Source organism: Euleptes europaea, chromosome 9 (genome assembly GCF_029931775.1).
Source record: "Euleptes europaea isolate rEulEur1 chromosome 9, rEulEur1.hap1, whole genome shotgun sequence".
Lineage (NCBI taxonomy): Eukaryota > Metazoa > Chordata > Lepidosauria > Squamata > Sphaerodactylidae > Euleptes > Euleptes europaea.
In genome coordinates, this window is record NC_079320.1 from 47856974 (window position 1) to 47872329 (window position 15356).

A 15356-nucleotide genomic window follows, 5' to 3' on the forward strand; every position below is an offset into this window, starting at 1 on the left:
GATCTACAGCCACTACCTGGAGATGCCTGTGAACTGCAAGGCTGCAGTCAGAAATGAATAAGGGCACAGTCTTATGAAGCGAAACAAGGATAAGACAACCGGGAACTTGTAACCATATTTTGTGCCATAATTACCATAACAACAACAACGCGAAGTTACAGAAGCTAGCGTTTGAAACCGGCTTACCAGCAGGAACGGGATTGGAGCCACCGGATTGGTTTACGCGGGATCAGCTGACCGCGATTGGAAACAATCTTGATTTATACTGCCTGAGTTGTGGCGAATTGAAATATATCCAATAAGACTTTGCGACCCGACTGCTGGTTGTAAGAATGATTCCCCCGGGGGTTTGTATGTTCTGAGATGAATGTATTATTTGAAGAAAATTGTTTATGTACATAGAGTTTTAAGCCTATAATTTTCAACACGTTTAGGCTATTTGCAGCTCAGAACTTTAGTGAGAAGAGTGCTACGCATATACATGTGCATATTGTGAAAAAATAAAAGTAAATTTGCATAAGTTAAAACAATCAGTGGCTGTGTACTGAAATTATTTCCTTAGGGATTTACTAGCTTTGTATCAGTACACCTCCAGATTATAGTACTACCTGGAGATTGGCAACCCTAGGGAGGTTGCTGCTTCAAATTCATCTCAGCCAAAGGCATTTGGGGGAGTGGGGCTGAAGTATGCCATATCACTTAGTATTGACCCCTGGCTTACTTCATAGGGTTGTTGCAAGGATTAATGTATGAAAATACTTCCTTTTGTTGCTGTTGTTATTACAATAAAATATAAACTCAATAGATAGTGATTTTACTACAGCAGTGGCAGAAAAACTTCTCAGCACCACCTCAGAACCAAGTAGGGGAAGACCTAAATATGGGGAATAGTTGAAAGGAAACTGAGGAAGAAAGGGGGGCAGTTAAAGGTTCCCATCCACACCAGCAAATAATCTCAAGAGGAGTAGTCAGATTCACAGACAAATCCATATCTACACTCACATCCCATATTATCAAGTATGTTTTAGCACGTAAGTTCTGGGGGGAAAATATTCTTCAGGTTTTTAAATGAAGAAAATGTGAACCAGATTTTCAAAACTGGGCAATAAAAACAGAGGACTTTTGAAATTTCAGCATTCATGTTTTTCCTCTGCAAACTCAGTATTCAGTTTGATTCAGCTATCAGACAGACAAGATATAAACAGGCACCTCTATGCAATCCTCAGTCTGACAAGACTTTTAAACATTGACGCACACATTTTCTTGTAGTCTATGGCTTACGTTTAGCCTGACAGCTATAACTGCCGGTATTTACTGATGAGAAGCCTTTCAACTATGTATATTGATTCAGCCACTTGCTTCTTCACTGCAGCATTAAAGACTTGATTTTTATAAGTCTAGGCACCTTTGAAAACTGTGAAGTGGTTCTTGTTCGGTTATATACACTGGAAAAACTGCTAAACAAAGCCCTATCTTTGAAGTTAAGATATTGATAGGTGTCTTTTTTTTCACTGTGTGCCATTGAGATGCAAAATCAGATGCTGTATTCATACTAAATACAAATACTTAATATTACATTACCCTTTTCCTTCAACATGCAGAATACTACATAGGTATACTATTGAGAGCCAGTGTGGTGCAGTAATTAGTGTCTGATTAGGATCTGGGACAACTGGGTTTGAATCTTCAGTCTGCCATGGAAGCTTGTCAGATGATTCTGGGTCCATCACAATCTCTCAACCTAACCTACTTTACAGGATTGTAGTGAAGATAGAGTGGAGGAGGGAAGAATGATATGACAAGCTGCTTGGGTCTGGCAATGGATGGGCACAAGTCCTGCCCCTTTCTTGCCAGTCACCAATCTACTGTATGCCTGAGCAGATAACAGCCAATCAGGACCCAGGGAAGGCTGAAGGAGCCAGATGAGAAGGGGGGAGTGGAGAGAGAAATCTGTTATACTTTCAGCTCTTGTCAGATAAGGTCTGAGCCTTCAGAGAGGAGGACTGGAGGAATCCTTTCTCTAGGGTTACCATGTTCCAGGTAGTGGTAGGCAAACTTCCACAACTAGTCCTCACTGCCCACCATAAATAATAGCTGGCAGAAAAAAATGGTACACTGTATGATATTCCCTCTATAGGCTCTATGGTAAGATCATAGAGACTATAGAAGCCAATACAAAACATTGCCCACCTTAACAGTGGCTGTATGCTGCCCACCTCCTCTGTTGGCATACCAGAGGAGTAGCAGGAGGTAGGTTCCTCCTCACTTGGCTCAACCTTGCAAACTCCAGCCACTGCCTGCTCTGGGGTAGGCATGCCTCCCTACCCACCCCATCTCACCAGCCAGCAACTCCCCATTGCCCTGGCTGCTCTTGCTGCAGCATTTCTCCAGATGCCACACCATCAGGCTCTGATCACATTACCAGGCCAGCAGCTGCTACAGAAAGCTGCAAGCTGTTTGCCCATTGATGCTCCCAGCAGTTTCCTGGGCACCTCTGGATGTACTGAGCCAGGACTCTCCCGGCTAGGGCTGTTGATTCGGTTCGGCCCGAACTGAAAAACAGCCGAATTTCCCCTGATTCGGTGGTTTTTAGTTCGGGACGAACCGAACTCAAAAATGGCGGGCAACCAGGGGGGCCAAATTCAGCGAGTTCGGGAGTTCACGAATAAATCCGGCAAATTCGGCCGTCAGTAAGCAGCATTCTCCTCCCCCGGCCAATCGGTGGCCAAGCTGGGTCTCCTTCTGGCCAATCAGTCAGGATTGAGTACTGGAGGAATCAGCTGATGTGCGGCCCGGCCAGGGAGAGAGAGAGAGAGGGAAATCCTTGTGTGTGGGGGGGGGGTGCTTGTGCACATTCACTCCTTTCTGTGGCTGCAGGGGACGTATTTTTTGGGGTACAGACACAAAACTTTCAGCAGAGATTCAGACAAGCCTTCTTAAGAGACCGCCCAAGTTTTGTAAACATTGGGTCAGGGGGTCCAGAGATATGGGCTCCCCCCTTTTTTCTTTCCATGGCTGCAGGAGGTGAATTTTTGGGGGTACAGACCCCAAACTTTCGGTGGAGCTTCAGATGAGCCTTCTTAAGATACCCCCCAAGTTTTGTAAACATTGGGTCAGGCGGTCTCGAGATATGGGCTCCACCCCTTTTCCCTCCCCCCTTTTCCATTTCCGTGGCTGCAGGGGGCGCTTTTTTTGGGATACAGCCCCCAAACTTTCAGCATAACTTCAGACAATCCTTCTTAAGATACCACCTAGGTTTTGTAAAGATGGGTTCAGTGGGGGCAGAAATATCGGCTCCCCCCTTTTCTCTTTCCGTGGCTGCAGGGGGCGCATTTTTGGGGGTGCAGATCCCAAACTTTGAGCAGAGCTTCAGACAAGGCTTCTTAAGAGACCACCCAAGTTTTGTAAACATTGGGTCAGGGGGTCCCGAGATATGGGCTTTCCCCTTTCCCCTTTTCCCTATTGGGATGAATGGATCCGCTGATCCTGTGTGCATCTCCAGAGCAAAACGTCCCGTGCCTAATTGGAATCGTCTTGGATTACAAGTCCTCCCCAGCCCCTCCTGATGGAACAGAAGACAGCCACAGTAAGACCCCTTTGGGGGCTTTAATCTATAATTTTTCTCCTGTGTGTGTGTGTGTGTGGGGGAAGCAGAGTCTTTGTGTGTGGGGGGAGGGAGCAGTTTCTGTGGGTGGGGGGGAAGCCAAAGGGGGCTTTTGCCGGTTCTGCCTGGGGGTGTGTTCCCCCTCGAGTCTCTCTCTCCCTGGTTTGAGGGGGGGTTTCAGTTGTGTGTCTTCAGGTTTTCCCTCATTCATAGAGCGGTTAGGTCTATTTGGATGCTTGCTCAAAACTTGTTTTCAAATGGTGACTTAAAGAATGCATTTGGAGTCCGATGCAAAAGGGGAAATTCCACCCCTGCTCATTATGCATAGCTAGCTGCCTCTGTCTCTTTCCATGGTTTGCAAACTCCCAGGTGTCAGGTGTTGCTTTGCACAGTTGCAAAGGTGTTGCTTACAAGGTTGGGTTGCTTTTGCAGTCGTGTTGCTTGCAGTTGTGTTGCAATGCTTTGCAAACTTATCAGCTGTTTGTCAGGGCTGGGAGCTTTGTGCGTGGGTGGGAAGCTCTGCTCAAAGATGCACATTAAGGGTGGGGGGCCCCTTTCGGGGCCCATATCTCAGCCCCCCCTGACCCAATCTTTACAAAACTTGGGGGGTCTTTCAAGAAGCGTCCTTTGAAGCTCCGCTCAAAGTTTGGGACCTCTATCCCCAAAAATGCCCCCCCAGAGCCGCGGAAAGGCGCGGTTGTGTTTTTAATGGCTTTATTCGGCCGAATTTTTTTCCCGAACTTTGAATTCCCACCAAATTGCACGGACCCGAAGTGGGGGAGTTCGGACTTCGGCATATGCTGAATCTAAACGGGCCGAATTCAGCCGAATCCGAACTATAACAAATTTTTTTTAATTCAACAGCCCTACTCCCGGCTACACCAGAGTTGCTGCCAGCAGGCACCTCTTTGTTGGTGCATGTCTTCCCACACTTCCTCCATCAGCCCGGGCAAGAGCCAGGCACTGCCCTTGGCTGGCTGGAGCCAGGATGCTCTTTGGCACTGGCTGACATAGCTGGCCAAGCTATGTCATCCATCATTTGGGGCCCCTACTCCCACCCACTTCAACCCCTCCCCACCTCAGCGTTGGTCTGAGTAAGCCTGCCTCAGTGTCCAGGGGAAAGGAGGCAATCCCCTTGAGAGAGTGCCTTTCCCTGGCATTTGTCAGCAGAGCATTCCTCTGTGCAAGTGTTTTAAAAGCAAAAAAAAAAAAAAGGTATGCACCCTCCAGCATGCATCTAACACCCAGCACAGCCCATACTGCACCAGGACTTTACATCATGTTGCAGCCAGCCTTGTGGTGTTTAACTCTTGCAGCTCTTTTATTACATCTCTTGTCTCTAGTAGAGATGCCATGAATTTCACGTCAAAATGTTCACCAGTTGAACTTACCTTGTACCCCATGACACTCAGATGTGATCTGTTTGCTGGAACAACTGAAACACCCGCTGAACAGGTTTCCATCAGTGATTTTCAAAATGGTGCATGCGCGGAAAAGCTGCCAAGTCAAACTAGCCAGCTGCTATTCATCTGGCTAGAAACTACTCAGATAAACACTGTATGGTACGATATTATTTAAACACAGAAGTTATTTATGACTGTTTTACATTTATTTATTTTGATTATTTCTATGCTGCCTCTTAAGAGTCTTGCTCGAAGCAACTTACAATTTTGAAGTGGCATAAAATTTGATTTAACTGTGTGTTTAAACAATTGCCTGCAGAGTGGAGCAGTGGCCCCGCGAAGAGGGAAATCCATCAGACAGTGTAGATAACATGTGGGAACAAAAAGCTGGTTGTGCTGTGTTGTACATGTTGGGAAGGAATGCAGCAAAGCAACCTGCTGAACAGCCACAAAGGGGTCAATGATCAAAATATCAGCTCCCAGGAAATGACCGTAAACAGGATATGAGCCGAATGGGCAGGTGTTCAAGCATCCCTAGTCACTATTCCTGGGTTGGTGGAGAGAAGCAGAGAGGAAGCCCATGAGTCTTCCTCTGAGCCATAGTTTTTCATCTCTGGTAAGCAAATCCCTCCACAACTTACCTCTTTCCCCTGTTTTCTGACCACTGGGTGTTTGTTGTTTGTGCCAAGTGTTCCATTACTAAAGTTCCCACTTAAGTATTCCTAATTCTCAAAATGCAATCCTAAACGGTGTTACAGCCCTTTAAGACCATTGAAGTCAATTGCTTTAGAAGGGATGTAACTCTTAGAACCGCAGTTATATTATAGTTTTACTACTATCTGTTTTGATATATGAGGTCTGTGTCCTGTCGTATATTTCTGGTGGGGTCCTGTGAATGGCTAGATGACAGCCTGAAATCCTGTCTTCCCTTGTGGCTCTTGGTGCGGTGAGTAATGAGGTGGGGCAGCTATTCAAGGTTCAGTTGATGCCAGTGAGATTGGTTAAAGTTATACCACCTCTTTTGTACTTAAAGTTACATCATCACTAGGACAGGACAGACTCTTGAGGAAGTGTAGGATTCTGGCAAACTCAGACCCTCCCTTCCACGCCCCAACACTACCAGCTTTTTATTCATGCACTGTCAATGGTACTATGTGTCAAGAAGTTGAGGTCCCTCAATTTCTTGGGTTTCATGATTTTCTTGGTTCAGGCTATACGCCTATGATTTTTGTGAAATTGAAACAGTAAAAATGTTTCCTTTTGAAAACTGCTTTGATGGAGGGAGCAAGATAGGCCCCAGCTGGTTCTTGTTAAGGCCTTCTCTCCCCTTTTGGAATGCAAGGCCGTGCGTTGTCACGGTAGCTAATCGGTCAGCCACTATCTTAATGTTTGTGACAACATTCAGGTGCAGGGAGTTCTGCCGGCTTCACCACCTGAATGTGTCAATTAGTGAGTCAGCATTCTGACCAAGCAATTAATTAACCACCAATTAATTAACCACCAATTACTTTCGTGTTCTCATTGGCTCTTGAGCTCACGCCATTGGGACCATGGCCATAAAGGCAGATCAGTTCTAAGCCAAATTATGTACGCTTTGGGGTACAGCAGGAGAGCTGCGCTGGCGGCATCAGAACCCATTCGATTTTGGCCCTTGAGGGGAAAACTCTGGTCAAACTGACCTTTTGGAGAACCTTTGGACAACTTTTTGAAACTCTTGTATGCTGAAAGAACTCTTGAAACTGGTAACTATTTGAACATTGCTTTAAGAAGCCTTGCCAATCTTTGGAACCTTGGAAACATAAATGTGTAAGTTAAGCTATGTTAAACTATTTTATTATTTTCTTGCTTAACACTCCATGAAACCTTTTCTTTCCTGTAACCAGCATAAATCTTATAAAATAAATCATTAGCCTTTTAATTGACTGTATCTGTGACTCTGAGATTCCAAGCCTAAATCCAAGTGCCTTATGTGTGAGTGTGTGTGATCACCTACCAAACCTAAAACTTTTTGCTGGTGCAATCCTTACCTGCTGGGCATCCTACCCTGCAGGATAGGTGTTGCATTATAATTTGGAGCCAGCAGGCAAAGGCTGCCCTTAACCTCTGCCTGGGGTTGCTGGATGTTTGAATTAAGGGCTGGTGGCAGCTTACCCACTGGGCAAAGGAGGAGTCCTGGGCCCAGTGTTCTGGTTTTTGAAAGCAACTTTTGTTTTTGGGCCCATTTCATAAAGGCTTTAGCCATTGGCCCCAAAGTTTTTGAATCCTTCACCATGGATTTTATATTGACTGTCTTTTCCAAAAAAGCAGAACCCTTATCTCATGTCATGATTTCAGTCCGTCATAGGTTTCTTTGACTCTACCAGTAGCAGCCAATGCTGCGGAACATAATGATGTTACAAAATAGGAAAGTGTTCCTGAATTCCATTGTTGGTGGGAGGAAGAAAAGAACTTGGTACAGGAAATGGTTTGTTTAATTCCATCCCTACAGTCCTTTTCAGATTTTCAGTTATGGCACTCAAAAGGTCCTCCCCACACTCTTATCTAAGAGAAAGTAGAATTGCCTGTGGTTGGAAAATGGGGAATCTGTTCAACTTTAGTCACTAGATTGAGCTGCCTTTGTGTACTTGTTTGATTAATTAATTTTTGAAAGTCAATACAATGACATATGAGCACATGGTGTGCTGCTCCTTTCAAAAACTGCTAAACCATACCTTTTTCCTGTGCTGGAACTATTTTTAGGTCCATAACTACATTAGTATAGTTCGTCAACATGCCTCTTCTTTGCCCCTTGGAGAATTCCTGTTGCATGTCTCATAATCTACATTTCCATCCTTATAACCCAGATGAGGGGGTGGGGGAATCATTTCATCTTTTTCATTCTTTCCTCCAGCTTCCAAAACAAGCCCAGACAGGTTGCAAGCTCAGCTTCCCACAGATCATCTTTTGACAAAGCTTCAAACAGAAGAGCTGCCATCCAGACACCAGCAAAGTGGCAGCAAAAGAGCCCATCTGTCCAAAGCAATTAACTTACCAATGATTTTAACTCTCTCACTCTTACCAGTGGGAGATCCCCGAATGATTATTTTAAAGATGCATCTAGCACTGTCTTTGAAAGCCAGGAAGAGGGCCCGAGGAGCAGAAACTCAGTGAAAGAGAATGAAGCCAGCTGCTCTAGCTCAAAAGCTCTATTCTGTTTGTAGCTCTTGCTTCAAGGTTGAAGTGTGTGCAGAAATTCCGCTGGGCCTCATAATTCAAAACATTTTTAGAGAAAGAAAAACGTATGATGTGTGTTTGCTTGCTTGCTTACTGTTTTTGAGGTTAATCCAGGACAGCAGCACTGAATGTATGTTTGGTTCTTGGTAGCTCTTCAGAAGAAAATCAGCTTGTGTTTCATAGATTACAGCAAAGCTTTTAACTGTGTGGATCACGAACAGCTATGGCTGGTTTTAAAGGAACAGGGTGTGCCTCTACATCTGATCGTTTTGATGTGCAACCTGTACTCTGGACAAGAGGTCACAGTTAGAGCAGAATATGGAGAAACGGAATGGTTTCCAATCGGCAAAGGAGCCAGACAAGGATGTATTTTATCTCCCTATCTCTTCAATCTATGTGCAGAATATATATTTAGGAAAGCTGGATTAGATTTAGATGAATGTGGAGTGAAAATGGGAGGGAGGAACATTAATAATTTGAGATATGCCGATGACACTACATTATTGGCAGAAAATAGTGAAGATTTGAAACGACTACTGCTGAAAGGTAAAAGAGAAAGTGCCAAAGCAGGACTACAGCTGAACATCAAGAAAACAAAAGTAATGACTACAGGAGAATTACAATACTTTTAAGACTGACAATGAGGAAATTGAAATTGTTGAAGACTTTCTATTCCTTGGCTCCACCATCAACCAAAAGGGAGACTGCAGCCAAGAAATCAGAAGGAGATTGAGATTAGGAAGGGCAGCCATGAAGGAGCTAGAAAATATTTTGAAGTGTAAGGATGTGTCACTGGCCACCAAGACTAGATTAATTCATGCCATCTTATTCCCTATTACTATGTATGGGTGTGAAAGCTGGACAGTGAAGAAAGCTGATAGGAAGAAAATAGATTCCTTTGAAATGTGGTGTTGGAGGAGAGTGTTACGGATACTGTGGACTGCCAAAAAAAAAATATCAATGGGTTATAGATCAAATCAAGCCGGAACTGACCCTAGAAGCTAAAATGACTAAACTGAGGCTATTGTATTTTGGTCATATCATGAGACGACAAGAGTCACTGGAAAAGACAGTCATGCTAGGAAAAGTTGAGGGCAGCAGGAAAAGAGGAAGACCCAACAAGAGATGGACTGACTCAATAAAGGAAGCCACAGCCCTCAATTTACAAGTTCTGAGAAAGGCTGTCAAAGATAGGACATTTTGGAGGACTTTCATTCATAGGGTCTCCATGAGTCAAAAGCGACTTGGCGGTGTCACGGTCTCTGACATAATTATGGTATTTTGTGTACATGTGCAGAATTAATTCCATGTAGAGCTTGAACACAACATACAAACTGAACCACAAACTGCAGAGATTTGTGTAATGAAAAGCCTGGCAACTGCTTGCAAAATGCAAATGTCCTTAGAACAAGCAGACTGAATTCTCTCAAGGTCTGAATTCTTTCAAGAGCTAACTAACTTACTCTTGTCCTTGAAGGGAGAAGAACAGAGTCATTCTTCACTATCTGCCAGAAAGATGTATCTGAAATTACCCTTCCTGATTCAGCTGCCAGCTGTCAGCTGCTCATATCTCAAGAGCAGAAAAGTCCTGCTATCCTCAAACCTTGAGAAGGTCTACTCAAAGACCTCAAGGCTATAAGTGCAGTAAGCTTCTTGCTTTTTATAACCTTGCTGAAGGCTATGTTTCCTACTGACCAGATGGTTACATGTTACAATGTGAGCAATAATTGTGTTTTATTATTTATATAGTTATATATTGTATTGTAGATTTCTAAATAGTCTCATTTAATGCGTATTGTACTGAAGATGAGAATGGTATGAAAACTGAGTATATGGAGTGATCATGGAGCTCAGAAATGATTGTTTATACTTTAAGCAAAATAGATTGAAAGGAAAGGAAGCCCATATTTGGTCATGGGGAGAAGCTAATAACCTGAACACCTGCAACTGTACATTATTGCACTGCTCATGTTATCTGAAAGTGGGGAGGAAGATATCCCTCCTGATGGTAAAATCAACACTCTTAATGAGTCTGAAACAGTAAGCCCAGAGAATCAGAACCTTCCAAAGGCTCTCAAGAAAAGGCTGACTGGTATGTATGGCTTAAATACATTACTCTAGACTTTATGAATTAGATACTTTGAATTGAATCAGAATAATTTGACTGTTATATTTTAGAAGTTGGATTTTGAAACTGAATAGTATGAATTGAATCAGAATAATTTGACTGTTATATTTCAGAAGTTGGATTTTGAAACTGAATAGTATGTAAAACTTGCTTGCTTTTCCTTCATACATTGTAAATGCATACATTGTACTTTGACAAGAGTTTTTATAGAAGTGTTAAAGACTTGATAATCTGCATTTACACATATTTTACTAGAAGTATATCAATAAAAAGACTTGCTTTTTAAAAGTAGGTAAAGTTGTTGAGTCCTGCTTATTCGATGACTGGCTGAATAAGATACTTCACTTCTCAGTAAGTGATACATTCTAAGAGCCTGTCATCTGAACAGCACAACCCGCTTCAGCGGCACTTAACACACCGCTCTTCAGTAGATAATAAATACAATGCACAGTTCCCATCAATGGAAAGCTTTGCTTAAAGGGAACGCGCAGCATAAATTTTGTGGCAGACGTAATATGACACATCCCAGAAGAGGACACAGGTAGTGTGCTCATCCCTCTTTACAACAGTCAAAGTAAACCTGTGTAGACACGGGAATTTTGTGTAGTGATGTCTTTGATGAAACAACGTGTATTGTGGAAACATGTTATTGGTGTTTTCTTGCCCACTTTTCATTGCATTTACTTGAGCCTTTTTGCAAAGCCATTCCTGAGGATTAAGGAATATTGTGGAACCACTGCAGTTAGGGAGACTGGAGGAAATCAGATGCTCACCCATCTCACCTCTGTGCCATCTACTCATGCATGGGACACAGTTTTCAAGCCAAAGCTTAAAGTTGAAAGTGGGATTAAAAAATATTCAGCTGGGCATGGAGGTCAGATTTATCCTGCATAGGTAGTCAAAGGTTCCCTTTGAAAGTTCCAAGAGCACAACTAAGCAAATTTTAGTCACTGTCCCACTGAAAGCAATTAAATGGGCAAACAGCTTATAGTTAAATTGTGGAACTCACTGCCACACGATGTGGTCATGGCTGCCGACCTGGAAGGCTTTAAAAGGGGAGTGAACAAACTCATGGAGGACTGGGCTATCAAAGACGACTGATCATGATGGATATCTACTCCTTCCAGTACCAGAGGTGGAATGCCTCTGTAAATCAGTTGCTGGGGAGCACAGGCAAGATGATGCTGTTGCAATCTTCTTGTTTGTGGGCTTCCTAGAGGTAGATGGTTGGCCACAGTGTGAACAGAATGCTGCACTTGATGGGGCCTTGGTCTGATCCACCAAGGCTCTTCTTAATGATCTTTCCCAGATTTATTGTGATTCTCCACTGCTCTTAATCCATTTTCCCTTTCTTTTTCTTCTCCATCTTTTCTTTTTCTTCCTAATGGTGTTCCTAGCAGAATAATTACACAGTATTTAGATGCAGTTTCCTACAAATAAGCACTTTTGGAGGAAATGACATGTTCCTTGTGGTCAAAATGAAAATGCCAGTTACCTTTCAGCTATTGCAGTGACTGACAGGCCCCATCACATCTAAGACCATTCAGTTGATTACGGAATGAGTAAATTAACCTTTAGAGGAGGTTCCCAGAGACCAATTAGCAGCTCATCAGCAGATTGATATCCCTGCATTCTGGGTGACACAGTCAGGAATTTACTGTCTCCACTGACCAGCTGGGAAACAGACAAAATAGTAAAAGCTAGGAAGTCCTAGACACTAAAACAAAAATAAGGCAATGATGATCAATCACAATGCCATCCGTAGATGTAGTTAAAAGGTATAACGGTTAATAAGTGCAAGAAAGTTCATACGTTTTTAGGTTGATTAAAGATAACTGATTGGCAAACTTAAGTTAATATATATAACTGAATCGTAATGAAAATAATATGAGGTCAGTTTTATTAATTATGCTTTGTAATTTTTAAAGAAACCATAGCTGGGGGGTTGTTTAAGAAAGTGGGCTGTATTGGGCACTGATAAAGATTGGAATGAAATGACATACTTTCCCTTATGTATTTCCCTTTTTTTATTTGTGTACCCCATAAAAATTAATAAAAATCAATTTTAAAAAATCACAATGCCATCCTAAGTAGAATAAGTAGAATCTGAAGGAGTGAGCTGTGGCTCATGAAAGCTCATACCCTGCCAGAAATTTTGTTAGTCTTTGAGGTGCTACTGAACTCTTGCTCTTTTCTACTGCTATTGACAGACTAACATGGCTACCCATCATGATCTATCCTAAGTAGAGTTACACCCATTTAATCCCATTTAAGCCAATGAGCTTAGACCTGTGTAACTCTGCTTAGGATGGCACTGTTGCAGTGCTATGGTTGTGCTGCTGAAAATGGTAGGTAATAAAATTTCTATGTGCCCAGGGTATTAAAAAACTTATTGTTGGCAATACAAGTTATAGTATGGTGATAGAAGTAATAGTGACCTGCCACTTTGATGGAAATGGACAAGATTTCAAGGATTTTCTCAATTTAACCAGTGCCCAATTTCTAAGGCTAAAAACTCTCTACTCAGATTGCCAGCTTGATTGTGTGCGAGAGAGAGATTATTTTCCTAGGTGGGAAGCCTGCCTGACACAAGAGGGGGCAGACTGGATTTGCTGTCTGGTAGACAGACAGAGAATCACATCTCCTTCATTTATGCCTGGAATGGCGGCCAGCCCATAGGGGGTGGGGGAGAAAGACAATACAGACACAGTGTGCCGGGAGGAATCAGGCCACCTTACTGATTACATGTTCCTCAGGTCTTGGAAGAGCATAGGCTGAGGACTATGGGAGCGGTTGACAGTCCAAGTGCTGTCAGTCAGTCCATTTCCTAATGCCCACGTATATGCTGCTCATGATTGCCAGCGCAGAATGCAAGATGGGAGATTACAAAAACAAAACCCTGTAAATATCCCCATGACAAAATGCTGCCTTCCGCTGCTCCCTGTATAAGCCTTCTCCCCTACCCCTCTTCACCCAATCTGTTCACTTTCTAGTTTATTAAACCTGCCAATAGATTTGAGCCTGCCACAGATGTTTCTCTTCCTCTCCCACATAGTTGCTACAACATTGCCAACCTCAACGTAACATTTATCAGCCACTAATTCATAACTAGCCCTGACCTGGATGGCCCAGGCTAGCCTGATCTAATCAGATCTCAGAAGCTAAGCAGGGTCAGCCCTGGTTAGTATTTGGATGGGAGACCACCAAGGAAGACCAGGGTTGCTGTGCAGAGGAAGGCACTGGCAAACCACCTCTGTTAGTCTCTTGCCTTGAAAACCCCATAAGGGGTCGCCATAAGTCGGCTGTGACTTGACAGCACTTTACACACACACAATTCGTAACTAAAACCAACAGAAAATCATTCTTTTTTATGACATACTCATTTAAAACACTATTGGTGGAATCCCAATATGAAATCAAAGGGCTTAGATGGGTGTAACTCTGTTTAGATTTGCACTTTAAATTACCTTCTATTTGTTCTTCCTTTCTTTAGGATGAAATAACATTTTTAGAAATAAGCTACAGCTCACATGTGGACCTGTGAGAAGTCCAAGTGACCTTCTGCTGTAATGCTGAAAGCATTTATTAAAGCAATGCCCTGTTATTGCTATCCTGTGTTAAATGAGGCATTTAATGGACCATTCAGCAACGTGGAAGGAGGGAAATGTCAAAAGTACTTTCACATAACAGGAAGCCTCTGCTTACAAGTCAGACCGCTGTTAGCAACATTATTGTGGGATGCTTTCCACCTGATTTCTGGCTTCTCTCCATATTGTGTTTGTCAAACCACTGAAAATGTATGCTATTTGAATGTCTCTGGATTTCAGACTTGAGTGTCAAGTAAGATTTGTCTCAACTGGGCCATTTTTCCAGTGTCTGTAAAATACATTCTCAGTAAACAGTGAGCCACTCTGGGAGACAATTGTGTTAAGAGTAATCTATAAATATGATACAATATGACACAGAGAGCCAGCGTGGTGTAGTGCTTAAGAGTGGTGGTTAAGAGTGGTGGACTCTAATCTGGCGAACCGGGTTTGATTCCCCACCCCTCCACATGAGCCGCAGACACTAATCTGGTGAACCGGGTTGATTTCCCCACTCCTACACATGAAGCCAGATGGGTGACTTTGGGCTAGTCACAGTTCTCTTAGAGCTCTCTCAGCCCCACCTACCTCGCAGGGTGTCTGTTGTGGGGAGGGGAAAGAAAGGTGATTGTAAGCCGGTTTGATTCTTACCTGAGTGGTAGAGGAAGGTGGCATAAAAAAACCAACCCTTCTTCTCCTTCTTTATTTTATAGGAAAGGACTTATCTATACCCTTTGAACTAGAATTCCATGGTTAAATAAAGTTTGCCTTAAGAACAATAAAATAAATAATGTTGCATTTGATTTAAGGAATGAAGATACATGACAACACTGTGTTTTTGTATAATAAATATCTGCAAGCTGACAAATACAATGAGCAGGTATTTAATTTTAGGATCTCTGTATTTCACTTTGTAATTACTGTGTTGATTGGAACAGTGACATGGCTGTCCCTGCTTTTCTTTAAGTCATACTCATTTTGAATTATTGTATTAAATAAAGTGTTGTCTGCCCAGATGAATTTGAAAGAAAATCAGCCATGAAACAATTGCTGTGACTGGGCAAAGAGTACTGCTTCCTCTGCCTCCTTCCCCTCTCCCTCCTGGTCCTTGGGAAACCTGCTATTGAATATGGGGAAACAAGGTTGTTGGACTTCACATTTGAAGCCAAACAACCCTGTGTAACTGCTCTGAATGGGCAAACAGAAGAGCACAGTTCCGCCTAATGTGCTCTCCTATTTGCCTAACAGATATGCCTAATCTTCCCTCTCACCTGTTGCCCTGGAAACCTCCAAAGGTTATTATTTTTCTTTTATATTTACATATATACAATTTTAAAAAAATTACAGTAAGCAGGTAAGAAAGATCCTTGGAATGGGGAGGCCCAGATACTACAAGGAACATTCATATATATAGTGTAATTCCT